We start from the raw sequence: 27,382 nt of genomic DNA on the forward strand, positions 1-27,382 counted from the left end.
GGGGACACGAGGACATGGTGGGGCACGAGGCACATGGGGACATGAGGACATGGTGGAGCATGAGGCACATGGGGACAAGAACGAACCGTGAGGCTCAGCCGGGCAGGGCTCAGCCCTGGGCACATGGGGACACAGCAGGGCCCTGAAGCACATGGGGACAAGAAAGAACCCTGAGGCACAGAGGCCCTGGGGACACGGGGACACTACAGAGCCCTGAAGCACAGAGGGACACGGCTCAGTCTTGAGACACACGGGGACACGGTGGCACCCCGAGGCACAAGGGGGTACGAGGACGGGGTACACGGGGACAAGGAAGAACCCGCAGGCACAGAGGGACACGGCGGAACAAGAAGCGGCCCCCAGGCCCCGCGCCCCGCCCCGCCCCGCGCTGCCGCTTTAAGCGCCGCCGCCCCGCGGGCCGGAAGGGGCCGGGACGCAGCGGGGTCCGCGCCGCCGCCCGCAGGTAAGTGCGGCCCCGCCTCCCCCGGGGCATCCACCCCCCCCACCTCCCCCTCCAGTGCCTCCTCCGCGGTACATCCCCCCCCCCCCTCTTTTCTGTAGTGCCCCCCCCATCCATCTCCTCTCCCCTCACCCCTCGAGTCCGCCCCCCTCCAGGCTGAGAGTTTCCCCTGTCCGTGCTCGTTGTCCTTGCCCGCTCTCCCACTCCTCTGTACCCCCACAGCCGTCTCACAGTGGGGACCGTGGGTGGCTGCCCCCACTCTGCTCCGTCCTGGGGACAGTGCCCCCACGGCAATCCACGGCGAGGGGGGACCCTGTGGTCACAGCAATCCCTGGCAGGGACTGATCCACAGTGGGGACCGTGGGCGGCTGCCCCCGCACCAACTCTTTCCGTTATCCTCTTTCTCTCCCGCAACTGGACAGTGTAGGGCAGGGTCTTTGTTGCCATCCCAGCGGGTGCTGAGGCTCTGCGGGGTCGCAGAGAGCAAGCAGCAACACTATGGTACGGCTCAGAAGTGATGGCCATGCTCAAGTCACAAGATCTCCTTATTTTTTCCTTTCAAGTTTAAGAGTTAGGCATTGATGTTCATTTCCTTGGCTGCTTTTTTTGCCTTCATGAAAGAAAGCTTTCCTTTTTTTTTCTTCTTCTTTTCTTCTTAAGCAAATCTCTGTGGGAAAACTCTGCTTCTAAACTTTTATTTTGGCCTTTTCTTGTTGATACTGTGTATTTTGATTTCTTGTTTACTGGTGCTTTCTGCTTTCGATTCTGGACGAGCTGGCTTTCCCTTTCTTTGGCTGATCTGGCTGCTAAATGTTCTTTAATTGGAGGGGGGTGGGAAACTGGGAAAAGATGAAAGGACCTCAGAGCCCATCCAGTTCCCCTGCCATGGGCAGGGACACCTCCCGCTGGATCAGGGGCTCCAGGTCCCATCCAGCCTGGCCTCGAACACCTCCAGGGATGGGGCAGCCACCCCTGCTCTGGGCAGTCTGTTTCAGGGCCTCCCCACCCGCACAGCAAAACATTTCTTCCCAATATCCAATCTCAATCTACCCTCTTTCAGCTTAAAACTGTCCCCCTTTGTACTGTCCCTGCACTCCCTGATCAAGAGCCCCTCCTCAGCTTTCCTGGAAACTCTTTCAGTAGTGGAAGCTGCTCTAAGCTCTTCTTTTCCTCTTCACCTGACTACTGAAAAAACTAAAAAGTTCTTTCACAAAACTGTAGCAGCACGTCTGTAGTTGTGGAGCCAGGAGTGGGGGCTGTGTGGGCAGACAGCTTTTGCTGCTCTTCCATCAGCCGTTCCTGCCTTCTCTCTGTGGGCCGTAAAATTAGAACGGCTCTGATGTCCATTTAGTCTGATTTTCTGGGCTACGTGGGCTGTTGAAGTGCTGATGTGCCGCTTGGGGCTTGCTCAGCCTGTGGGTTCTGGCCTCTGGTGTACAATTAAAGTAAGTAATTGTATTTTAAGACCTAAATCTGTTCCCCAGGTGTGTGCTTGGGCAGATGTTTAGGGGAGGGTGAGCTTTCTTTTGCTGCTGGCAAGTGATCTGGTGCCTTCTGGTGGTCGTAGGATACAGCTTGAAAATTGTGGCATCTTAAAGAGCCGTCCCTGCGAGACTCCACACCTCTCTATCTGTTCCCTCCTTTGGTCATTCGCAGGTGACCTGCCTCCTCTCCAGAGCTGGCCCCTTCCCTGTCCCAGGAGTTTTCATCTTTGCAATTCAATTCACTGACCAGGAAGATGTTATTTGTTTCGTCTTTCCTGAGTTTAGTTTCTGTGTGCAGTGCGAAGTGTGGCCATGGAGAGCACAGGTCTGTGGTGAGGGAGAGTGAGCCAAGAACAGCTGGAACTGGGTGCAATTGAAAACTGTCAGCTTTGTGACGAAGGAGGATGTTCAAAGCATGTGGCTGTTTATCAAGGCTTGAAGTAGCTCCTTGGACACTGAGTGGAGATCTAGGTCTTTCAGTTCTAAGTGCCGGCTGAGCCAGCAGTGGCCAAGATGACCAACACCATCCTAGCTAGGATCAGCCATAGTGTGGCCAGCAGGAGCAGAGAGGGCATTGTGCTGCTGTGTTTGGTGCTGGTGAGGTTGCACCTGGGTTCAGTTTTAGTCCCTCAGTTCAAGAAGGACACTGAGGGGCTGGAGCACGAATGGAGCTGGGAAGAGTCTGGAGCCCAGGGGTTCTAGGAGCAGCTGAGGGCCCTGGGGCTGTTCAGTCTGGACAAGAGGAGGCTGAGGAGAGACCTCATCGCTCTCTGCAGCTTCCGGAAGGAGGTTGTGGCAAAGTGGGTGCTCAGCTCTGCTCCCAAGTAACAAGTGATAGGATGAAAGGAAATGGCCTGAAGTTGCATCATAGAATCACCAGGGTGGAAGAGACCCACCGGATCATCAAGTCCAACCATTCCTATCAAACACTAAACCATGCCCCTTAGCACCTCGTCCACCCGTGCCTTAAAAAGGTGAGGCTTAGATTGGAAATTAGGAAACAATTCTTTACTGAAAGAAAAGCGAAATATGGGAACATTCTGCCTAGGGCAGTGGTGGAGTCTCTATGCCCGGAGGGGTTCAAGAAACATGTTGGCATGGCACTTTAGGACATGGTTAGTAGGCATGGTGGTGTTGGACTGATGGATGGTTACGAACCAGAGGACATTTAATGAGCACCCCAAGCACGGAGCAGCTTATGCTAAATGAAATGAAGGCACCTTAGCATAAGGCCTCACAGCTTTTGCACCAGAATTAAAGCTAACTTTGCAGAAGAAGCAGCTGCTGTAAATGACACACTGTCTTCAAGGTTTCTCTTTGCAACAATAGAGAGTTGTTCTGCCTTATACTCCTCTCATTTCTCACGGGAAGCTTTCCTTGGTAGTCCTTGACTTGTTATTTTGTAGTTTATCAATTTGTAGACTGAAATGCTCACATAGCTGTTTCTCATGGGAAAATATAATAATGTATTGTAACTGATAGTAGTCCAAACTGGTAACGATGGTCTAGCAAACAAAAAGACCAAAACCATCAAGAATGACTTCAGGGCCATTGGGAAAATGATGGAGGGCTCTGGGGCACAAATAGTATTCTGCTCCATCCCAAGGCTAAATAGAGAGGAGCGGGAAGCCAGGAAGAAGAATTCGATCAATGCCTGGCGCCGGGCCTGGTGTGAGGAGAGGAGCTTTGGCTTCTTTGATCATGGGGTGGCTCATGCACCCCCAGACTTTGTTGCTAAGGATGGGACATGTGTGTCTCCTAGGGGGACTAAAGCCCTTGCTAGAAACCTAGCTAAGCTCATAAATCGAGCTTTAAACTAGATGTGAAGGGGGAGGGGGTTGAGCCCAGGCTAGACAGGAATAAGCCTGGATGTGGGGCACTGGCGATTGGGAGAGGGTGTGCTGGTGAGGACCACCAGTACCTCACCACACAGAAAGTGGGGGAGAACACACCCTGGGGTGCTAAGGGAGATATGGGCACTCTGGAGCTAGCTACTCCAGTTACCAGGCAATTGGGAATGAACTCTGTTCCCTCTAAGAGGGCTGAAGGTTCGGCAGCTCAGCTGAAGGGCATTTACACCAATGCACACAGCATGGGGAATAAGAAGGAAGAGCTGGAAGCTGTTGTAGGGCAAGGAGCCTATGATGTCGTTGCCATCACAGAAACGTGGTGGGACGACTCATATAACTGGAGTGCAGCTATGGTGGGGTACAAGCTCTTCAGGCAGGATAGGAAGGGCAGGAGAGGAGGCGGGGTAGCCCTCTTTGTAAGGGAGGACTTGGACACCATTGAGATGGATTGTGGTGATGAGGAGATTGAGTGCCTGTGGGTTAAAATCAGAGGAGCCCACCAGAAGGTAGATTTTGTGGTGGGAGTCTGTTACAGACCTCCCAGCCAAGGAGAAGCAGCTGATGAGCTCTTCTATAAACAGCTGGGGTTAATCTCTAGATCAGTGCCTCTTGTTCTTGTGGGAGACTTCAATCTTCCTGATATCTGCTGGGAGTACAATACAGCAGAAAGGAAGCAGTCTAGGAGGTTCCTGGAGTGCGTGGAAGACAACTTCCTTGCACAGCTGGTGAATGAACCAACAAGGGAAGGTGCCCTCCTGGACCTGCTGTTTGTGAACAGAGAAGGCCTTGTGGGGGATGTGGAGGTAGGTGGACGCCTAGGACTAAGTGACCATGAGATGATAGGGTTTTCTGTTCTAGGTGAAGTGAAGAGGGTGGTTAGTAGGACAGTAGCATTAAATTTCCAGAGGGCAGACTTTGAACTCTTCAGAAGGCTGGTTGGCAAAGTCTCATGGGAGACAGTACTTAAGGGCAAGGGAGCCCATGAGGGCTGGGAGCTCTTCAAAAAGGAAATCCTAGCAGCTCAGGAGAAAGCCATCCCCGTGTTCCGGAAAAAAAGCCGGCAGGGGAGAAAGCCAGCTTGGTTGAACAGAGAGATCTTGAGTGATATCAAGAAGAAGAGAAATGTTTATGGGCTCTGGAAGAGGGGACAGGCCTCTTGGGAGGATTACAGGAGGGAAGTGAGATTGTGTAGGGGAAAAATCAGAAGGGCTAAGGCTCAGCTAGAAATCAGATTGGCCAAGTCTGTGAAAGATAACAAAAAATCCTTCTATAAATATATAAATAATAAAAGGAGGACTAGGGAGACCATACAGTCCCTATTGGATGCAGAAGGAACAACAGTGACAGGGGATGAGGAAAAGGCTGAGGTACTTAATGCCTTCTTTGCCTCAGTCTTTAGTTGTAAAGAGGGTCATTCCGTCTGTGTACAAACCCAGGAGCTAGAGGAGCAAAATGAGGCTCCCGTGATCCAAGAGGAGGTGGTCAGAGCCTTGCTAGCCCAACTAGGCACCCACAAGTCTATGGGGCTGGATGGGATTCATCCAAGGGTATTGAAGGAGCTGGTGGATGTGATGGCCAAACCCCTTTCCATCATCTTCCAACAGTCCTGGAAGACTGGGGGAGTCCCACTGGACTGGAGGCTGATGTTGTGCCCATCTACAAGAAGGGTCACAGGGAGGACCCAGGAAACCACAGGCCTGTCAGTCTGACCTCAGTGCCAGGGAAAGTCATGGAGCAGGTGATCTTGAGTGCTATCATGAAGCACATGCAAGAGAACCGGGTGATCAGGCCCAGTCAACATGGGTTCACGAAAGGCAGGTCTTGCCAAACTAACCTGATCGCCTTCTATGACAAAGTGACTCAGCTGCTGGATGAGGGAAAGGCTGTGGATGGATCTTCCTGGACTTCAGTAAAGCCTTTGACACAGTTTCTCACAGCATTCTGCTCAGAAAACTGTCACCTCTGGCCTGGACAGGCGCACACTCTCCTGGGTGGAAAACTGGTTGGCTGGAGGGCCCAGAGAGTGGTGGGAAATGGAGTTAACTCCAGCTGGAGGCCAGTGACAAGTGGGGTTCCCCAGGGCTCAGTGCTGGGTCCAGTCCTGTTCAATGTCTTTATCAATGACCTGGATGAAGGCATCGAGTGCACCCTTAGCAAGTTTGCAGGTGACACTAAGCTGGGTGGAAGCATGGATCTGCTGGAGGGTCGGGAGGCTCCAGAGGGATCTGAACAGGCTGGACCGCTGGGCTGAGACCAATGGCAGGAGGTTTAACAAGGCCAGATGCCAGGTCCTGCACTTGGGGCACAACAATCCTGTGCAGTGATACAGACTAGGAGAAGTCTGGCTAGAAAGCTGCCTGGAGGACAAGGACCTGGGGGTGTTGGTTGCCAGCGACTGAACATGAGCCAGCAGTGGCCCAGGTGGCCAAGAAGGCCAATGGCATCTTGGCTTGGATCAGAAACAGTGTGACCAGCAGGTCCAGGGAGGTTCTTCTCCCTCTGTACTCGGCACTGGTGAGACCGCTCCTCGAATCCTGTGTTCAGTTCTGGGCCCCTCACCACAAGAAGGATGTTGAGGCTCTGGAGCGAGTCCAGAGAAGAGCAACAAAGCTGGTGAGGGGGCTGGAGAACAGGCCTTATGAGGAACAGCTGAGAGAGCTGGGGGTGTTTAGCCTGGAGAAGAGGAGGCTGAGGGGAGACCTCATTGCTCTCTCCAACTACCTGAAAGGAGGTTGTAAGAGGAGGGAGCTGGGCTCTTCTCCCAAGTGACAGGGGACAGGACAAGAGGGAATGGCCTCAAGCTCCGCCAGGGGAGGTTTAGGCTGGACATTAGGAAAAAATTCTTCACAGAAAGGGTCATTGGGCACTGGCAGAGGCTGCCCAGGGAGGTGGTTGATTCACCTTCTCTGGAGGGGTTTAAGGCACGAGTAGACGAGGTGCTAAGGGACATGGTTTAGTGTTTGATAGGAATGGCTGGACTCGATGATCCGGTGGGTCTCTTCCAACCTGGTGATTCTATGATTCTGTGATTCTAATGATTACTTGTTCCTAATGGAGAATTGTCAAATCAGCTTGCAAAACAATGGCTTGCTTCAGCTAAGTAAGGTATAAAATGTGTTATGAACTTTGATAAAATGGCTTCACAAGGATCATATTGATCACTGTGTGTTGTCTCTTTTCTTCCGTCATTGGACTGATGGTTACACTTGGTGATCTTGGAGATCTTTTCCAACCTTAAGGATTCTGTCATTCTATGGGAGTTATTGAGGAGAATGTGGCAGAAAGTCTCCCAATTGTCCAAATACTGGGGAGTTATTGCAACTGAAGTCTGAAGGTGAAATGGCAGTGGGACTTGGTGTTTTCTCTCTAGAAGTGCTAGTTACTGCTGCAGATCTGTACCAACTGATGTCATTGCTGGTTGCTGTTCTTCACCTGAAGGCGTCCTAGAGTGACTTCAGGACAGTTGAAATGTTCAAGAACTGCTGTCTTGGAGTGCTGTGTTTGTTCCAGGTTTCCTGCCTGTCCCTTCAGAGTGGCTCTTTCCCAGGTAGTTTGGCCCATGAGAAGGCGTTTGAGTAACAGAGGAACGGCTGCAAGCCTCTGCTGATGGGAGACCAGTGCTGAGCCCATCCAGGTGATGTACTCGGGAACGGTGCAGCTGCGCTCTGAAACTCCCTGTGGGTGTGCTGGGATGCTCTCAGCTGGGCTGAGGCAGCACAGCATGGTTAGGGGCATGGGCATCTGGGAGAAGAGTGGGATTTAGGAGAGAGACAGATCTAACAGGGAGCAAACACCCACTGCAGTGGGAAACAGAACAGACAGAATAGCTGCCTCTGCCTGTCATGCCCTGACTGGATCAACTTTAGGCAGTTTCTTGATGGCCCTGAGGCTAAAATTCACTGCTTCATTGCCCAAATGTCCCGCCACCCCCTTGGACCCTCGGTATCTGTTGGTGTTTGCCAGACGTTGCCTGAGCTGCTCTTAAGCTGCAGCTGGTTTTGTAGGTTCCCTGTTATTGCACAGTTGTTCTTACTGTGTTTATTTTAGTGGTTATAAACTGATTTTTAAGAAGGAGTTGGAACCTGAGCCGGAAAAGTCTCCTTTTTCTTCTTCCCCTGCAGGATTTGGTTGAGAAGCTGCACCAGAGGAGGTAGCAGCTCAGCCCTTCAATATTGCTTCTTCTGATATGTGGTTTCCCAGGGATTTGGGCGCAGTTGTCCTGTACCTTGATTTTAGTAGCTGACACATATTGGAGGGGGTTTGTCTGCTCTTAATCCCGTAAAAATAGGAGCTTGGCTAGGGAGCAAAAAGCTTGAAAGAGCCTTTTTTTCCATAACATTTTGTTTAGCCTGAGCGCAGCAAACAGAGCTGTGTTTCTTTTGTTTTTAAAGACATAGAGAGCAAAAAGTTTCTTTGGGGCAATGTTTCAGATTCCTGTAAGGTTCAGAGTCCTGTTTGGAGCTAGAAGGTGCCGCTGTTGACTGAAACAGTTTCACCAGGCAAAGTCCTTCTTGGACTCATAGTTGGTTTCAAGAGCTCTGGGTTGAGGTGTGGGTAAATTTTAAAGTAGATTTAGTGAAGAGACAAATTGAGCGAAAATACAGCGTGGTTAACTCAATCTTCTACTCTCATGGTAATAAATGTCTATTGCCTTTCCACTCTGATCTCTGCTTCCTTCTGTTTGTTTCATAACAGTTACTTTTGCAAGTTGAACTGCAAATACGTGCTGGAAGTGGTGAATAATCACTTTACTTGGAATAATCCCTGGCTGGGAAGAGCCAAGGGTTCAGTCTTCCTGATCTCTTTTGTCAGAGACAGGCTAGCTTTTATTTCTGCTTTTTTTTTTTTTTCTTTTCCCTCCCTCCTGTATGCTCTGTTGAACACTGAACAGTGATTTCTATGCGAGAATTTAAACGAGAGTCTTTCAAAGCACTTGAATGACCAACTAGGGCAGCTGAGAAAGGGTTGCCTGGGAGATGCTGCTGAGAGCAGCTAATGTGGTGTGGCAGCTTTCACAAAAGAAAGACAGGATTGTGATCTGCGCTCCCCTGCCTCCCCTTTGAGATGCAAGAAAGCTCAGGAGGTGCAGATGTGACTGAATTTGTGGGCACAAGAGTCATACTGCTTGTTCTCCTCACCACAGTGCTCCTTCTAAAGGAAGAAGGTGCTTCTAGCCCCTCAAAGGCAGAATGTAATCTAGGAATGAAATGCTGCACTTCGTTTCCTACACTCTTTGCAGTGCTTGTACTTCCCCAATGCTTCCACCAGGAAGGAAAGAATGTTTCCTTGTGGGGTTGTAGCACTGGGAGGAGGTTAGGGCTTCTGGATGCTCCTGCAGCATCACCAGAAATAAGGAAAAATTATTTTGCGTCAGTTGAAGCAATCATAGAATCACAGAATGGTTTAGGTTGGAAGGGACCTTAGAACCCATCCACTTCCACCCCCTGCCATGGGCAGGGACACCTCCTACTGGATCCGGTTGCTCCCAGCCCCATCCAACCTGGCCTTGAACCCCTCCAGGGATGGGGCACCCACCACTGCTCTGGGCAACCTGGGCCAGGGCTTCCCCACCCTCACAGGAAAGAATTTCTTCTGAAGATCTCGTCTCAATCTCCCCTCTTTCAGCTGTAAACCGCTTCCTCTCCCCTGCACTCCCTGATAAAGACCTCTTCCCCAGCTTTCCTGTAGACCCCAATCTCAGGGTAAAACTGGCTCTCCGGGATGCTTATTTGTTCCCTTACTCCTCTTCATAGCTCCCACTGTGCTGTTTGTGCCTCTCTTTGGGTGCGTGTCTAGGTTCCAAGTGATAATTGTGGGGAAATGCTGAAATGCATATCCAGAAGTGAAGAAAATATTCTGTCTTATGCATTCAGGTCGCCACTGTTGCATGTTTAATGGATTGCTGTGCTGGATGCTACTCAACTTGTAGCTCCGATTTTGTTCTTGCACTCTTCCAGCACCAGCTCGAAATAAGTTCGCATGAAAATGTGAGTGCTTTCAGGCTGTGGAGGAAGAAGATGTGATGCTCCAGTTAGGTGTTGCCAAACTCTCCTGCTCTCTGGAGTGCAGTGGGAGGAGAAACTCTTTCTTGGTTGTGTGACCCCAATGGGGAGAAGAGCAGCTGGGCTTTACAAACTGCTTAAAACTATATAGGCCCCCGAATTCTCTGGAGACCTCTCTCCTTTCCTAGAAGCTTCCTTTAACAAGCTGATTTCTCAGGCTGATTGCTTGCAGATGAGATCATGCAGTGTGTTTTGCAGGGAAAGAATCTGAACGGAGACTGGTGAGCCAGAAAGTTTTAACACACAAGTCACATGCCTGGTGGCCTCATGGCATATACAGAACACTAGAGACTGTGAAAGCATCCGTCCTTGGGATGGCTTTGTGCTCTGACAAGAGCTTTTGGAATATGAACAGTACCAAGGGATCTCTGAGGCGCTGGGTCGTGTTGCTTGGACGCCAACAGGAGATAGCAAGGAAGTATTTCATCTTCCCTTAGCTCTGCTTCTCTCCTTAGTCTGTGTGGTGTTGGGATAAGCCCAAGCAAGGGAAGGCTCTCATCTGCCTTAATTCCACAGACATTTTTCTGCTGGCTTCAGCAGAGGAATTTATTTAGAATTGATGATGTCTCTATTAATGTATGAGAACGTGCTGAGAGGGCCGACTCGATGCTCATGCTGTGCTGCAGAGGGAAGATCCCTCCAGTCTCCAGTCCCTTTCAAAAGCGGCACTGTTCTCCAATGCTTGTGATGGCAGCTGGGCTAAGGTATCCTTAACAGGAAGGCTGTCTCTTCCAAAATAATCTCAGCCATCGTTTAAGGATGCTGATAATTAACCAGAGCTGTTTGAAGGTGATGGGTGGTGTCCCCAGTGTAGGGGAGCAAGCTGCAAAGTGGAAAGGCACCTTCCTGATGCCAGGGCTGTGTGTGCATGACATGACTGCTTCTTCCAAATATGAAGGCACTGGTTTGTTTTTTTTTTTTGGGGGGGGGGCGGGGAGGAGGGTTGTTACTGATATTGATTGTAGAAATACAAAGCACTTGTTCCCAATTCCTCTTTAAATAAATAAAAATTGGAGTCAGACTGGGCGGGGAAAATTTCCAGTCCCAAACTTGAGATCTGCCAACATTTTATGCAGTGTGAAGAGAAGAAGGTATAAAACAAGATGTGTTACAGCCACCTAGCACTCCACATCAATGTTTTGCCTATAGGCAATTCACCTTCTGTGGGTCACTTGTGCAAGAGAGCTTTCTGAAACCAACAGTTGGAAGCTTACGAGTCTTACTGCTGAGCACAGGCTTGGTGGTATTATTTTTTCCTGTCACTTATGCATGTCTCTTCCACGGGATTTTGTAAGAAGCTCTTTCCAGTGCGTAACTTCATGCAGGTATTTTATACTGGTGGAAAGTGAAGCATAGGAAAGTGGAAAAAGCCTTTATGAAGGTGCATCAAACTTCCTTTGATGTCTTCATGAGTGTGCAGTACAATGCAAGTTAAAATACCTGTGTTCTATGTTGTATTATTTTATCCCCTAGATAAGAGTTGCAAATATGGAATTGCAGAATGGTTTTGGTTGGAAGGGACCTCAAAGCTCATCCAGTTCCAACCTCCTGCCATGGGCAGGGACACCTCCCACTGGATCAGGGGGCTCAAAGCCCCATCCAACCTGGCCTTGAACACCTCCAGGGATGGGGCAGCCACCCCTGCTCTGGGCAACCTGGGCCAGGACCTCCCCACCCTCACAGCAAAACATTTCTTCCTAAGATCTCGTCTCAATCTCTCCTCTTTCACCGTAAAACCATTCTCTCTCATCCTGTCCCTGCAGTCCCTGATCAAGAGCCCCTCCTCAGGTTTCCTGGAGCCCCTTTCAGTACTGGAAGCTGCTCAAAGCTTTCCCCAGAGCCTTCTCTTCTCCAGGCTGAACAACCCCAACTCTCTCAGCCTGGCCTTAGATGGAAGGTGCTCCAGCCCTTAGGTCATCTCTGTGGCCTCCTCTGGAGTCACTGCAACAGCTCTGTGTCCTTTCTGTGCTAAGGACTCCAAAACTGAACACAGGGCTCCAAGTGAGGTCTCACGAGAGTGGAGCAGAGAGACAGCATCCCCTCCTTCACCCTGCTGATCCCACTGCTTTGGGTGCAGCCCAGGATATGTTTGGCTTTCTGGGCTGCACATTGGTGGCTCATGTTGAGCTTCTCATCCGCTAGTGTAAGTTGCTTTTGTTCCATGCCCTTACTGAGTAGTAATCCCGACATCCTTCTTTTAATGAAAAGGATTGGTAAAGCACTTGTTGCTCTGAGGGATTGCTACAAGGCCATATATTTTTCCGAGCAGCTCAACCATGTCATTCTTCGTGCTGCTCCCTGCTCCTGGGTGGGATCCGGTTGGCTTTGTCTGCAGGCTGTCTGTCCACCTGGAGAGCGGAAGCCGGCTCCAGGACTGCGTACACATGGGTGGCGGTTATCTGTACCGTGGAGAGTGTGACCTAAACCTTGTTTTGTCCATGAAGCTTCAAGTATGGAGCTGTTGAAACACCAGCCCACTCGGAACTAATGCCTGCAGAATGCATGAGCAAGGAATTAAACTGGGTGGAGTTGTTCCAAAATTTGGATTTGGGGCCTGTCCGCTCCTCATGCAGCAGCTCCCTGGGTGTTTGCTTGGAAGGGTTCCCAGCATGGATGATGCTCTCCTGACCTGATTTGACTTTCCGCTCTTGATGCTTGGGTACTGTGCCCAAATCTGTCTGCAAAGCTCTGCAGTGCAGAGCTCCAGTGCCTGAGGAACCTGAACCAAGTCAGAGATGGTGAGGGATTTCAGCTCCTATGTGCTGGAGGGGATGGAGGAGAGGCCAAAAGAAGAAGAGGGGGGGCAGACAAAGTAAACTGTTGTGTTTCTTCCTCAGGACTGTCATATGTCCTGAGTCTGCCAGCTGCAGTTTGAAGGCCAGAAGAATAGAGCAGGGTATTTTCTTCCAACCAGATGAATTTGTGCCACGAATATGAGAAGTTAGTTCAGTTTCTCTGGGAATAGCATTTAAGGTGTAAAAAAAGTCCCGCCCATCAATAATGAAGAGCTGCTGAAGAGTGAGCAAATGCAGAGCCTGAAGTGCACACTGCATATGCAGCTCTTTTTCCTTGAAGGATGGAGCTCTGGGCATGGTTTTATTGCTTGGTTGGTTTGGTGGTGGTATCAGTCATTCGTGTTGCCTTCTTGTGGAGTTCTGAATTAGCCAAGCGTCGGCTTTTGTTGTCTGTCTGTATTGCTGCTATGTTACTTCTCTTGGGCTGCTTTGTTTCTGCCTGTCAAAAAAAACCCCAAACAACCCAACCCTGTATCGGAAATGGCCAGAGTACCAATGTTCTCGTGTATGAAAATGTCAGCATATAATGAGTGCTTTTCACTAAATTCAGGGCTGTTTCTGCTGTTCCTGACAAGCTGTCACATCTTTGTGCTGAGCAATGTGATCTCCCGGGGATGCTTATCTTTTGTTTTTGCATTTATAGTGGAGCAGAGCTGGGAGTGCTTGTGGAAACATGTGCAAGGTGAGCCTCCAGCACTGTGTTAGAGTTTGGGATAAGGTGTTGGCCACGTGTGCTGCGATTCAGCTGCTGAAGAGAACAAGTCAGACTAGCAGAGCTGGCCCTGCTGTGAGCTCCTTCACTCTTTCACTGGAGGAGGGTCCCAAAGCTGTGAATGAATTTCATGAGATTTGTTTTTAAATGCATGTGTTTTGTTTGTCTGGATTGTGATGGATATTATTGAAATGACTCAGCTTCCCAAGGTGTCCTTTCTCTTTCTGTCAGTTTGATGCTGTCTGTCTACATCCTTAGCTAACAGTAAGCTTATATTTTTCTTTTGTGTTTATGCTGGGAAAATGAGCTTTGCAGTATCCTGTCGAGATACCATGGATCAATCCTGGCTGCCCCATGGGCGGATGGCTGGGAGGAGTGGTGCTGATGGCAGTTTCTCTGGTGGCCAGTGACCCTCTTTCGTCTCAGTGCCTGCTGCTGCTTTCCCATCACACTCTAGGCAGGGCACCTCGTGCAGAAATTGTCATAGAATCATAGTATGGTTTGGGTTGGAAGAGACCTCACAGCCCACCCAGTTCCACCCCTGCCATGGGCAGGGACGCCTCCCACTGGATCAGGGGCTCCAAGCCCCATCCAACCTGGCCTTGAACCCCTCCAGGGATGGGGCAGCCACCACTGCTCTGGGCAACCTGGGTCAGGGCCTTCCCAACCTCACAGGAAAGAATTTCTTCCGAAGATCTCATCTCAATCTCCCCTCTTTTAGCTTAAAACCATTTTCCCCTCTTTCAGCTTAAAGCCATTTTGCCCTGTCCTATCCCTACGCTTGCTGACTTCTTCCTGAGGACCAAACCCACCAGTGGTTAGGCATGGTTCAGTCTCTGCTATGGCACTTTTTTTGCCTCATCCCAGCACTGGAAGGACACCAAATGGCAGCAGAGCTTCTGAGACCTCCCTAGAGTAAAGACTTATAGTGGGAAATGATTTTTCTATTCGCTTCTAATGTCTTGAGAGCGTTTGACTGTCTTGCTTTTAACCTGTATCCTTGGAATTATAGCAGGCTTTTGTATTTGAATACATGGCTGAAGTTAAATGCCAAAAAGAAATCTCTTATGGAGGGTGCTAATTTGTGCAAGGACAGTCTGACGCAGAGTACTGACCCTGTTTGAGACCTCTGCAATACATTAAGGCATGGATACTGGTGCTCCTGTATCCCTGCCAGTATGGAATTAGCTCTGGTTGTGTCAGTGCCGACATCTCTGTTAACCAAGGTTTTAGTATAATCTGGAAAGATGTCTTCAGAGAAATTCGATGCGAGTCCTTCATAAAGCTGTTGGCAATAATTATGCTGGCTGTTTTCATTCGCTGTCACCCAATGATGGAAATACTGGTTGGAGAGGACATCTGGAGGTCTTCAGCCTGACCTCCTGCCTGCAGTGAGACCGTCTCCAGCACGTGATCCTCTCAGCCATGGCTTTGTCTGGCCAAGTCTTGAAGACACCCAGGGATGAAGCCATGTGCCATGGTGGATCAGCTTTCATTTGGTTTTGCTTGAGAGCTGTACCTAGTGAACCACCTTGCAGCGTGGGACACGCATTTAGGTTTGAATTACCTCATCCTGCAGGTTTAAAAAACATTTAAGTGAACTTTTGGGGAATGTCCCAGTTGGGCTAATAATGAAATGTGTAATGTATCTGAATCCTTCTCTCTTTTCCATGCTAGTAGGGGAAATATGAGCAGACCCTGGTGCCGTTTCTGCAGAAACAGGCAGGGATCTGATTAGGTGGTTTTCTCCTGTTCGCACACGGCATTGCAGGTGGAGCAGCGCTTTTAGGATGTGTCCTGTTGTTGGAATGAACTCACGGGTATTCTCCCCTTGGTGTTAGCCGTGGTGTTTACCCAGTTATGAGCTTTCGGGAGGCACAGGATGAGCACTGCGAGCATCCCTCGCCCTGAGGCTGCGTGGGATGGAGTGCCAGCCAGCTGTGCGCCCAGGCTGAGGCCACACAGGCACAAGGCATGTGGTTGCCTTTCATCTGCCTTCCTTGGCCTCTCACCATGGGAGGAGAGGCTGTTCCCAGGGTCTGCTGCATTTATTTCAGACAAAATACTGTGTCATATGATGAGTGTGCCTGTTGGAGCGCACATCGACATTGGCCACCGTGGTCCTGGGTGTTAATGGGAGCAGAACAGCTCTCTGATTCTGAGGTGACCTTGCTTCTAGCAGTGCCACAGTGGGTGTCCGTGAATGGCACGTAGTCAGGCCAGCCCAGAGGGCAGCTGCTGCAGCTGGGCTGGGTTTCTTCAGACAAAACTATGGATTGCAACACACTTATCCTTCCTTAAGACACGAAGCCTTGCTTGGAAGGAACATGACTGAGAGGCAAGGAGCTGTGGAGGAGGTGGAAGCTTCCCTAGGCACGGCCTTGTCGATGCCAGGCTCAGATCTGGCTGCATCCCTGGCTCAGCATCCCCTCTGTGAAAATGAGAGCTCTTGTGGGCTGGCTGTCTTCTTGCTTGGCACTGCCTTCTGCGTTGCGTTTACCTGGAGATCGGTGTTGCATTCCCGCTGAGGTGCAAACCAGCCCTTGTGTTGGGTGGGGATGGTGGGGCGAGAGCAGTGTCTGTCAGGAGGTCGCGAGTTGCCTCCCGTGCTGTGCAGAGGGGCCATTTGGGGTCTTGTCTGTCTGAACTGCAGACCTTTTTGTTTCTGTACCAGAACCAGTGAAAGGGCTGGGAGTGTGGGCTTCTGCAGCGTCCTGGTTATTGGAATATGGCAGTCCTTGAGGAGCTGCGGAAGTTCAGGTCTACTGTCGTCAGCTGTTCCACGTGTGAACTTGAGCCAGAAGTGCAGAGGTTTGTGTGGCTGGAGGATCCTGGAGCAGCAGCTGTACAGGACTTCAGGGATGTTGGCTACAGACTGGCGCTGGCAGACAGCTCTTGTTTTCCCAGCAGTTCTTCCATGCACTGATTACTTTTGCAAGAATCTATGCATTACAGTCACAGGAGCTGTAATAGCATCACTGCCACAAGCTGACCTCTGCCTGTTTGGTACTTCACTTGGTTCAGTGTCCCTTACTGGTGCCGAGTCTCTCCCTTCTCGTGTGCTACTCCTCCTTGCTAAAATGTGTAGCCAGAGCTCATGGTGTGCTTTGGCTTTCTGCTTGTGTTCTCCATGTCTCTGGAATAATGTCTCCAGTGAAGAAAGCTGATTAGCTTTTCTCTGAGCTGGATTTGGAATTATTACTCAGACTTTGGTCTGCTCAAGTCCCTACAGCTTGTAGTTTTTGAGATGAGAAATGCCCAACGCAGGTACACCTGAGAGACTTCTGGGAGAGCAGAACAGACTTGGAGAAGTATCACCGCATCGCTGCAGGTGAGAGAGCAGGGCTTGTCCCCAGCAATCCAGGGACCTCTGCAGCTCTGTTTGTCAGGACTGTCTTTATGCCGTGCCTTCTTTGCTCCAGGTGTGTTACAGGGGTGGAGGTTAGGATGAGCTGGCGGCTGCAGTGGCGGGTAGGAAGACATGGAGGACATTGCTCAGAATGCTAGAAACCATCTAGTGCTTCAAGAAGAAAGGTCAGCTTTGAAAGAGGCTTTGTGCCTGCTGAGTATATCGACTGCTTCTGGAGACTTGATGTCGGAAGCCCAGAGCAGGGGTTCACTGGCTCACAGGAGCTGAGCCCTTCCTTGGAGTGGCAGCGATTCTCGTCTGCAGCGCTTTGCTGTTGTGTTTGCTCTGAGCTGCCTTCTGTTCTCCTGCAGCACAGCTCTAGTCAGCACCCTGTACATAAGGGTGGTCTGCTGATATTTCTCAGAGCATGTCGCACATGCCGCAGGCTCGCTCTCCTTGCCCTGCTTCCCTCTCTTCCCAGGTTTACAGATGGAAGTGGTGGATTTCTTTGCAGCAGGAGGATGATGCTGGCAGAGTGGGCTGTGCAGATGTTTCAGCTGGGGTTGCCTGGGAATGAATGTGCTCTCACACTGCAGGTCAGGACAGGAGAGGGCTGCAGAGTGTAAACAGAGCACTTTCACAGCAGGCTTCTGCATTACATCAAAACTTCCTGGAAAGGTGAAGGCAGGAGCTGGCTTTCACCACGTCACGCTGCCATAATAAAAAACTTGAAAGTGTACAGGTCCAGTCTCCTTAGTGGGGCTGGCCTGTGCTCTACGGCTCCTCTGTCCCTTCTTAGCCAGAGACTGCTTGGGTGATGTCCCGGTCCTGTCTTACTGGAGGCATTGGTGTTTACTGGGATGGTGCAGCTGTTGCCTTCAAGGTCCTGTCATAGTTGGGCTCAGCAGGTGACTGAAAGGCAAGGAGTCTAGGGACCATGGGGAAGAGCAACTGTGAAGGCTGTGACCTGGTGGGTTCACTGGAGCAACCTGTGTGCTGCTGCTGCAGGAGAGGTCTGGCAGAAAAAGCATTTGGGTGGTATTCTAATTAGATTTTTTCCCTTTTTCATGCTTGGATCTGTATTCCTGTGTCATTTTTGTTAAGTGTGGCAGCTCATTGGCTGCAAGTCTCAGGTGTAGTGCATATGCCTCTTCACATTTCATGTCTACAATGTGATTACGTGGCTTTGTCTCTGCAAGAACCTTTTGCCTGGTACAGAGGAGAGGAGATATCTCAGAAGTTCGAGGCCATCAGTCAGTCTTGAGATGTTTGTCCTGTGGTCTTCACCTTGGCATCAACACGCTCACCCATGCTTGTTCAATTACTTCTCCTATTCACCTGATCCTACTGGGGCTCTTGGACAACAAAGGCAACTTTCCAGTGTTAGGGCAAACTGCTTACCAGTTCATCACCCGTGAGTTTCAAATTTCTGCTTTGCTGCCTGAACTCACCCAACTATAGGGGTTATTTTTAAACACGGGAAGAAAAAGTTGTGTTTAAGCCTGTTAAAACAAGGGTTGTAAACAATTAACGCTTTCAAGGTGTTATTTTCTGGTTTTGGAAGAGGCTGCACAGGGCACCGGTGGAATCTCCATCCTGGAGGTGTTTAAAAAGCATGTAGAGGTGGCACCTCAGGACATGGTTTAGTAGGCACGGTGATGTTGGGCTGACAGTTGGACTGGATGAGCTTAGAGGTCTTTTCCAACCATAATGATTCTATGATTCTCAGTTTTGTAAGCCTACCTCTTATCTCCTCTTAGAATGCTTTTGAAGTATTTCTGGGATTGAGGATACCATATAGATGTCTTAAAAACAACCAAGCTCTCCTGTATCAGGATATACAAGCTTTTGTGTCTGAATTTCTATATGGAATATAGTGTCTGCTACTGGGTCTCCATATATTAATCGGTCTGATCTTTTCCAGAGCCAAACACAACCTGCTTGGGACAGTATAAACATGCTAGCCCTGTTCTGCTCCCTCGCTGTTTGGAAAGCTGCTCATGCTGCAGAAAGCTGTTCTGTGCAAAACCAAAACAGGGCCTGTTGATGTTATTTCTGGTCCTCTGAGAAGATGACTTAGTGGTCACATGTGCTGCTATGAGGTCATTAGGAAGTCTCTCAAATACACAATTTGAGAACTGATGATGCTATCGCAGAAGTATGCTCCTGCGATGTGCGATGCAAAACTCTCTGAAGTGCTTTGGCTTGTAATGGCTCTGAGTGGGATCTGTTATTGCACATATTTGGGCTCATTCCAGTGAGAAAATGTCTGTTTTCGGCTTTGCTTTATGCCCAGATTGATTAGTGAACTTATAGCGTGGGATCGAGTTACATTCGGAGGGCATCCAGCAGAGCCTGTTTCTGTGTTGAAGAGCTGAAGGCAACAGTGAGTCTGACTGCAAGGTCAGCAGTTTGCTAGCAGTGCTTTGTGCCTCCACGGCACCATCCTTCCCCCAGGGAAGGAGCTCCTCAAATCCATTTACGCATTGAGCCATTGCTCTTTCTGGTGCTGTGGGGGAACAGGAAGCTTTCTCTAGGCCATCGATGTTGTTTCTGTGTTGTGTACCTGCGTTGATGCTTTTATTGGTGTCCCTCCTGGACTCCTTACTCAGGATATCCAGAGGTGCCTTCTGCCACAAACTGTCTGGTGTCCTTGAAAAGATCCTAGCTTACCCCAGAGACCTGTGATCCAACTTGGTCCCCGTGCATTAACGATGCAGGCATCCTTATTTTGGCAGGAAAGTGCTTTGCAAGTACATTATCTGAATCAGTAACACCCTCTTGGTGCAGGGCTTCCCAGGCTGGGAGAGGTCCTCTGTCTTTCTACCTCCACCCTACTGCTGGTCTTGGCTTTCTGTCCCAAACCATAAGCCTTAGGGTTTGTCCCATCCCTGTGAGCTGATAAGGATGCTCAAACATGGAAAAAGATACCCAAAGAGAAGGGAAAAAGTAAATACTACGGAGGTGGATTGTGTGGCTGAGGTAGGATAAGGAGTCAGGGAGGAAGAATGGAGCAAGGTGGCATCTGCCTGCACGTATGGCCGTGTCTAACAGCTCACAGCGGCATTCACCAGCTGGGGCTTGGTGTGACAGCGTGGCTCATGTCTGCTTCCTTTTTTCCTTTTGAATACCCCAAATACCTGCTGCTTCTGCTGATGCTTCCCTGTGATTCCTACTTGAGGCCTGGTGTAGCACATGGGAGTCTTTGAAGAATGGGCTGAATTGCCGCCAACTCTGCTTCTCAGCCTTCTCCTGTGGAGTCCCTGTGAGCGTCACTCCTATACAAAACCGGCATCGCCTCCCCCCAGTGCTGCTTACACTTGCTGGGATGTCCAAACAGGACCCTTCCCTTGTGGAGCAGCTTCCATGCAGGTGGCAGCCCAGCGCACGCATCTCCCAGCGGGCAAACCGGTGAAGTGCTTCTGCACACCGGCATCCCTCTGCTGGCATGGTCCCTGCTGCTGGTCTCCGCTGCTGGTCCCCGAACTGGGGCATTACACCAGTGTCTGCTCTCAGATCCCAGTGACCTTGTCACCTGGGTGAGCTCTCCAGGGCCACAGCAGGAGCTCTGCAGCCAGGACAGCAGTGGGTGCTGGAGGTGGAAGGGCTTCACAGGGCAGTGCAGCCCGAGGGTAGTTTTGCAGCCCCATGGCCGTGCCTGGTAGCACCCGAGGGTGTCCACAGGCTGCTGGCCTCCACGGCCACTTAGTGCCTCCTGTGGCTCAGTTTGTTGTGGTCTGGCTCGTCCTGCCACCGTGGAGCTTTTAGCAATGTCACCAGCCCATAAGGTTCCCACTGTCACCCTTGGTAATGATCTCCTGCTTGCTGGTGCCACGTTCTGGTATAGAGCTTTGTGTTTTCTTTCTATTTCTGTATTTTTTTTTTCAGTGAAAAAGAGATGATGGGGATGTTGCGCAGCTGTCTGACAGCTGCATTGGGTGGTCTCCTGTGGGGCTCCGACCCAGGAAAAGCAATAGGAGTGAGTTGTGGTGAACATGCATTGAGCCCTGGTGCCACTCTTCCAAGAAAGACTTTGGCATAATGGAATCAGAATGCTTTAGGTTGGAAGGGACCTCAAAGCCCATCCAGTTCCAACCCTGTGCCATGGAGGGGGACACCTCCCACTGGATCGGGGTCTTGGAGCCTCATCCAACCTGGTCTCCAGGGATGGGGCAGCCACCACTTCTCTGGGCAACCTGGGCTGCTGCCTCACCACCCTCACAGGAGAAGATTTCTTCCTGAGATCCAGTCTAAAGTGCCCCTCTTTCTGCTCGGTGCCTGCAATAATCTTGTTGCCTGGAATTGATTAATAAATGACTTGTTCTATCTTTGTTTTTCCCTCGTCCCATGGATGGCGTGGTTGGATGGGGCCTTGGGCAGCCTGATCTAGTGGGACGTCCTTGCCCAGGGCAGGGGGGTTGGAACTGGACAATCTTTAAGGTCCCTTCCAACCGAAACTACTCTATGATTCTCTGACACCGACTGGCACAGAGCACAGTGTGCTGGGATTTCTCCTGCGAGCGGAGGCAGCTGCGTTAAACAAGAAGGTGCAAGCTGGCTCTGTGGTGCCGTGCTGGGGCCTGGCTTGCCCCTGGGACTACACGGGCTCTGCTTCCTGAGCAGGAGAGCTGCTTTATGTTGTGGTTTTACTAAATGAATTCAAAGCCTGGCCTTCCTCCAGGCGAAGTCTGGGCCAAATGCCAGCAGAGCAGCCCCTGGGGAGAGCAGTGGAGCAAGGAGGGGCCAACAGCAGGGAAGAGCGGAGGAATCCAAGAAGGCAGATTTGCCTAGAAAACAGCTCTGTTTCCATCTGCTGGGTCAGGAGTTGCTATAGGAACTGGGATGATAGAGGCAGGGCCATCTCCTGGGCCTGTCTGTGTGTGCAGAGGGAGGGAGGGGGGAGGAGTTACTCAAGTTTGAACATATCGTGTGTGCTGGTGGAAAGTTGCAAGGAATGTCGAAACTACAGCCTGGCTCAACCTGTGGAGCTCAAAAGAGACATGGCAGTGGCTCCCTGTGCGCAGCCGGCCCCGGGCGAGGCAGGTAGGATCCATCCAGCTGAGCTCTGCTCTCGGCTCGCCATCGTCTCTCCCCGCAGTGCGTTTGTCGTGGCAAAAGCAGAAACGCCTTTGGAGACTTGCTGGAAACAGTGGGGGTGGTAGTGCTGGGAGGTGAAGCTTTCCTCCTGGGCTGGTAGGGAGCTTGTGGCTCCTTGCACCCTGTTGTTGCTCCTACAGCTCCCAGAGTGTTGAGGGATCATGGCTTTCCCGCAGCGTTGCGTGCCAGGGGCCCTCTGAGACCCACGGGATCTATTGTTGGCTAGAAATGTGAAGCTGGGTGGTGTGGTTCTCCCAGACAGAGGTGGTTTCTGGGGCTGTGGTTCTCTGGGAAAGCCATGGGTATTTTAGCTCTGTCTGAAACATTTCAGGGCTAGGGCTGAAAAAGGGCTGGCAGCGAGTCTGCTGTGGATGGTGGGAAAGTGAGGGGGACACATTCCCAGCCTCCGAGCCGCAGGGGCTTCTGCCCTGCAGGAGTTTTGTAGCTGTGCGTCGCCTGCATTCGCTCACCTCTTCCCCCGAGGAGATGCTGACCTCCCTGTCCTGTCCTGATGTACCTACTGCGATTTTTGTCGTTGTCAAACTTTCTCAGACTCTCATTTAGCCTAAAACACGGGGATATCCATATGCAGGAAGTTGTTCCTGGGAATCCTTGTCTTTAGGGTTAACCATTGGCCTCTTTACTAGCAGCTCCTCCAGATAAAATCTGATTATTTCCCCAGTAAACCCATTTTTTCAGGTGCTGCAAACTTTCAAAACTAGCCCTGTTTCCACTGGAGCATTCAGGGGTCGCTTGCTGCTCCGCAGGTATTTCTTTAATAGGGTTGGCTGAAATTTCATCTGCCCTTTTTGTGTCATGGAGGATAATCTCTGCTAAAAAAAAGAAAAGGTGGGCAGGGTTGTTTCTCTTTGAGAAGCTGCACAATAAGCTGCCGAAACTGAAATGCAGTCTCTCTACTGGGAGGCTAAGCTTGCCAGACTGGATTAGATCCCAGTCCACCTCCTCCGTCACCCATCTTCTCTCGGGCAGCGCCGCATGGCACATCGCGGGTGGAAGCGCAAGAGCTTGAACACAGAGAAATGTGGAATAACCTGCCTGCGTAGGAGATGAATTTTCATCGAGGCAAGCATAAGCAAACTGGTAATTGATGCGACCAAAAAGTTATGTCCAGCATGCTCTTGCTTTTACTTTAATGGAATTGCAGATGTTCTTATTGTGTAGATCCACTTCCAATACTTTATTGAATTACTCCCACGTAGCTCTGTGGCAATATATCCCCAAGGCTTAATGCGCGTGGTATGCTGTGGAATTTCATTTCCTCAGTTTTAATTTGTTGTTCTTTAATTTCAGTTCATTTTCAATATGGAAAAGAGGTAAATGGGATCCTTTTTTGGTCTAGGCTTCATTATTTTACCTATTTCTTTCCCCCACCCCCGCCCCGCATCTCTCCTGTTTCTCTTCTCTTTGCCTCACAGGATCCCAGGCTTTTCTTAGAGCTGCCTGCCCTCTTTGTAATTGCTACATCTTATTTCTTCTCTGTGGGCTCCTGTTTTCTGGTGCCTCTTGGGAAAAATTGATCAAGATTGGCCCTTCTGCCTTTCCTGAGCTGTGAAATGCTAATGGAGCTTTTTCAGTGTTCCTCTGTTCTCCTTTGTTTATAAGCAAAGCATGGTTTAGTGATTGATAGGAATGGTTGGACTCGATGATCCAGTGGGTCCTTTCCAACCTAGTCATTCTGTGATTTGGTTTGATTGCTTGGAACAGTTTGTGGTAAGCAAAGATCTTCTCAGAGCTGTCCGTAGTCATGGTGGGTATGTTGCTGGAACATTGAGTTAATTAAAATTTCATCCCTGTATGTAGGAAGTTAATTTTTTATCTTGCAAAGTTTTTCTAGTAAAGAGTAAACCCAGCAGAACATGGTTAGACCTGCCTGGAAGTCCTCACTGGAGCCTGCAGGCTTGAGGCAGCGATTGCAGCTGATCCCGAAGTGTTGCTACTCGCTGCTCTCATCTTTGCCAGGCATTTAATAAATTAAACTTTGAAACCACTTGATGTAGTAAACAAAGCTTGCTCAAGAAGAGTGTAACAGATTTCACCTCCTTAGATGCATGAACTGCTGTGCACCCTGCTCAGCCTCTGAAGTGATGTCCACCGAGGAAGCAACCTGTCTTGTCCCCTCTGGCTGGGGCCAGTGCTGTGGGCGTGCAGCGACACTGTCTGCTTAGAACCATGGGATGGAATCATGGGATGATTGAGGTTGGAAGGGAAGTTCCCACCCCCTGCCATGGGCTGGGACACCTCCCACTGGATCAGGGACTCCCAGCCCCATCCAACCTGGCCTTGAACCCCTCCAGGGATGGGGCAGCCACCACTGCTCTGGGCAACCTGGGCCAGCGCCTCCTCACCCTCACAGCAAAACATTTCTTCCTAAAATCTCATCTCAATCTCCCCTCTACAAGCTGAAAACTTTTCCCTCTTGTCCTATCCCTGCACTCCCTGATCAAGAGCCCCTCCTTGATGGGTGGTTGCAGACCAGAGGTCATTTAATGAGCACCCCAAGCACTGAGCAGCTTATGCTAAATGAAATAAAGGCACCTTAGCATAAGGCCTCACAGCTTTGCACGTATGCGGCGTATGCACAGGCTTAAGATTTCTCTTTGTAACATCAGGGAGTTGTTCTGCCTTGTACTCCTCTCATTTCTCAGGGGAAGCTTTCCTCGGTAGTCCTTGACTTGTTACTTCGTAGTCTATCAGTTTGTAGACTGAAATGCTCACATAGCCGTTTTCCATGGGAAAATATAATAATGTATTGTAACTAATGATTATTTGTTGCTAAAGGAGAATTGTCGAATCAGCTTGTTACACAATGGCTTGTTTCAGCTAAGTTAGGTATAAAAATGTGTTAGGAACTTTGATTAAACGGCTTCACTTGGGTCATATTGATCATTGCGTGTCGTCCCATTTCTTCCGTCACCTCCTGAGCTTTTCTGCAGGCGCTTGCTGCAGTTTGGCGTTTGCAGTTATTTTGTCCTGTGCACTAAGTGATGATAACTTTTGCTTCTTTCTGATACTGGAAACGCTCCCTCCAGTTGGGTATCTCTTTGTAGGTGCATTTCTTAAATGTTTCTTCAAAGAGATTACAACAGAGCCAGTGGTGCTCCTCGAGCTACGTCAAGGTCCGTGTACCGGAGCTGGGTGCACTGAATGTTGGTGTTATGAATGAGAAGAGACATTTTACAAAACTCATAAAACATAGCTTCTGGTAGCATAAGCATTTCTGCGGTGGTTTGATGGAAACTGGATTGCCAGTTAAATTAGTAGATGTTCAAAAATAGTATTTCTGGTTTGATTTTTCACTGAACCATCTCTTGGAGTTTGGCTTCCACTGCTGGTTTGAAAACCAGCAACTTCTCAGCTTGGCGCTGGGTGTTCTGTGCTGCTGCATGTGACTTTGTTTGCTTCCCTTCTGGTTTTGCAAAGAATCTGTCCCTGTAATCGTGTTTTATCTTTTAAAAAGCGTGCCCTCAGAATGTTTTGCAAGAAAAAGCGGTAGATAAGTAGCTGTTACTGTAAAGTAGCTATTCCGGAATGTAGGTAATTAGTAAGGGAAGCTAAAGATGACTGGAAAAGCACAGCAAATGTATCTCAAGGCAGTGAGAAATATTATAGTATCTGTATAACAAAATAAATTTCATCAGCGGTGTTTATATTGTTGGGAAATTTAAAGACCCAAGTGATTGCTAATGACAATACTAAGAAGTAATAAGTTTCCTGTGTTTGGGGAGAAGCTGGACGAAGTACTCTCTGTTTTGAGGGTTTCTAAATACCTTCCGTTGCATTGGTAACCAGGGAGAGTGGTGAACACAAGATAACAGCCTAAAGTCTTTGAAATTTGAGCAAGATTGGGACCTGTTAGTTTAAAACAAATTGGCAAAGCAGCTTTCTGAATCCTGGCTGTTGATGTGTAATAAATCCGGGAAGACTGAAGGACGTCCAGAGGTTTGGGAAAACGTAAATGTTGTGGCAGTGTTTTAGAATCGAATGGGAGCAGGTAACCAGCAGGCGGCTGAGAGGAACCTCTGTCCAGAGCAAGGTCTGGGGAAGCTGGTGCATTAGTGAGTCGATGTCAGATTACAGAAAGAACATGCTCAGTGATCTGTGTGCTCCGATGGAAAGCAGATCAGGTCTGAAAAGCCTTCAGATTGTGTTTTTTAATGAGATTCCTGCACCGTTTGCTGAAAGTAATAGTTTGGGTTGGAAGGGACCTTAAAGATCATCTAGTTCCAACCCCCTGCCACGGGCAGGGACACCTCTCACTAGATCAGGGGCTCCAAGCCCCATCCAGCCTGGCCTTGAACACCCCCAGGAATGAGGTAGCCACAGCTTCCCTGGGCAACCTGGGCCAGGGCCTCCCCAGTCTTTTGGTGAAGAAATCCTTCCTTACGTCCAGTCTAAATCTGCCCTTCTCCAGATTATACCCATTGCTCCTTGTCCCACCACTCCAAGCCTTTGTAAACAGTCCCTCCCCATGTTTCTTGTAGCCCCTTCAGGTACTGGAAGGTTGCTATAAGGTCTACTTGGAGCCTTCTGTTCTCCACGCTGAATAACACCAACTCTTTCAGCCTGTCCTTGTATGGGAGATGCTCCAGTCCTTTCATCATCTTTGTAGCCCTCATTTGGACCCATTCCAACAGCTCCATCTCCTGTTGAGGATTCCAGAACTGGACACAATACTCCAGATGAGGTCTCACAAGAGGGGAATAGAGGGGCAGAATCCCCTCCCTCGCCCTGCTGGCCGCACTGCTTTTGATGCAGTCCAGGATACAGTTAGGCTTTCTGTTCTGTGAGCGCACATTGCTGGCTCATGTCGAGCTTCTCATCAATTATTCCCTCCTCCAAGTCCTTCTCCGCAGGGCTGCTCTCAATCACATCATCCCCCATCCTGTACCAAAACTATGGATTCCCCGAGCTCAGGTGCAAGACCTTGAACTTGGCCTTGTTGAACCTCATGAGGTTCACAAAAGCCCACTTCTCCAGCTTTTCCAGGTCCTTCTGGACGACATCCCATCCTTCTGGTGGATCCCAACTAAGTTCCCTGCTGTTGATCAAGTGCAGCGCCTCTCAGGAGGCAGAAGAGGCTCCGCTTTGGGAGCATGAGCCGTGTCCTGGGCAGGGTGGCAGAAGCAGGTCCCCTTTGCACTGGGCAGGGTCTGATTGCTGGCGTGTCCTTCATCCTCTATGAGGCTGCCTCACCACTGCTGGTAGCTGGTAGGTTCTGAGCTGGGAAACAGCCTCTGAGTGGTTTTGGAGGTACCTGGTCTTTATTTGCAGTTAATGTAGCCAGTCCCTGAGTTCTTGCTGTGTGAAGATAGCAGTGTCTCAGTTTCTGTTTCACTGATTCACACTGTTGAATAAGTTGATTTAGAAAGTGTCACCTGATACCTCACCAAAATAGTTACCAGTGGGAATGTGATCCACACGGTCCCTAAACAGAGGGCCGAGGAGTAGTGCTCCAGCCATAGTCCGAGGTCTGTGTGGGACAAGTTCTGTCATTCCCTGGTTTGCCCATGAAGAGGCTGGTGGGTGTCATAGCCCAGTCTGACCTTAAGTGT

General features: G+C 49.9%; 2 protein-coding genes across 4 annotated transcripts in view; both read left to right on the plus strand.

Moving 5' to 3' along the window:
• The first annotated feature begins 475 nt into the window (after nt 1-475).
• NELFB (negative elongation factor complex member B) overlaps nt 476-27,382 on the plus strand; it is a 125,229-nt gene continuing 98,322 nt past the window's right edge. The window contains exon 1 of the mRNA XM_069873098.1: nt 476-479. The gene's annotated coding sequence lies outside the window, so the exon portion shown is untranslated. The remainder of the gene's footprint in view (nt 480-27,382) is intronic.
• Nucleotides 21,599-27,382, plus strand: part of LOC138729120 (discoidin domain-containing receptor 2-like) — a 45,689-nt gene continuing 39,905 nt past the window's right edge. For 2 of the 3 annotated variants that reach the window (XM_069873084.1, XM_069873082.1), the window contains exon 1: nt 21,599-21,755. The gene's annotated coding sequence lies outside the window, so the exon portion shown is untranslated. Of the gene's footprint in view, nt 21,756-22,789; nt 22,911-27,382 lie in introns of those variants that run through there. The other variant, XM_069873083.1, reaches the window with a different exon arrangement.

This window comes from Phaenicophaeus curvirostris, chromosome 20 (assembly GCF_032191515.1).
Source record: "Phaenicophaeus curvirostris isolate KB17595 chromosome 20, BPBGC_Pcur_1.0, whole genome shotgun sequence".
NCBI lineage: Eukaryota > Metazoa > Chordata > Aves > Cuculiformes > Cuculidae > Phaenicophaeus > Phaenicophaeus curvirostris.